A 309-nucleotide genomic window follows, 5' to 3' on the forward strand; every position below is an offset into this window, starting at 1 on the left:
GATAGGTATGTTATATTGTATTATAAAGATTTATTTATATTTGTTATATATTATATTATGCAATAATTTTTTCTTATTTTGTATAAGTACTTTTTTCGAGTGAGGGGTCACAACTACAATAACAAGGATCATAAAAAATCACTTCAGCGGTCCATGGCCAACGTAAAAGAAAGTTCTTAATGACATAAAGGAGTTGATGTTTAAAAAATTTCAGGTGCTACGTTTGGTTTTAATTTAAGTTATAACTTTTTTTTTCAAGGCATTAAGACAATTTTTTCAGTTACTCTATTATTTTGATGTAGGAAAAAT

The sequence above is a fragment of the Theobroma umbraticum genome, unplaced genomic scaffold (assembly GCF_002168275.2).
Source record: "Theobroma umbraticum cultivar Fairchild unplaced genomic scaffold, ASM216827v3 scaffold_56.0, whole genome shotgun sequence".
In the NCBI taxonomy this organism is placed as follows: domain Eukaryota; kingdom Viridiplantae; phylum Streptophyta; class Magnoliopsida; order Malvales; family Malvaceae; genus Theobroma; species Theobroma umbraticum.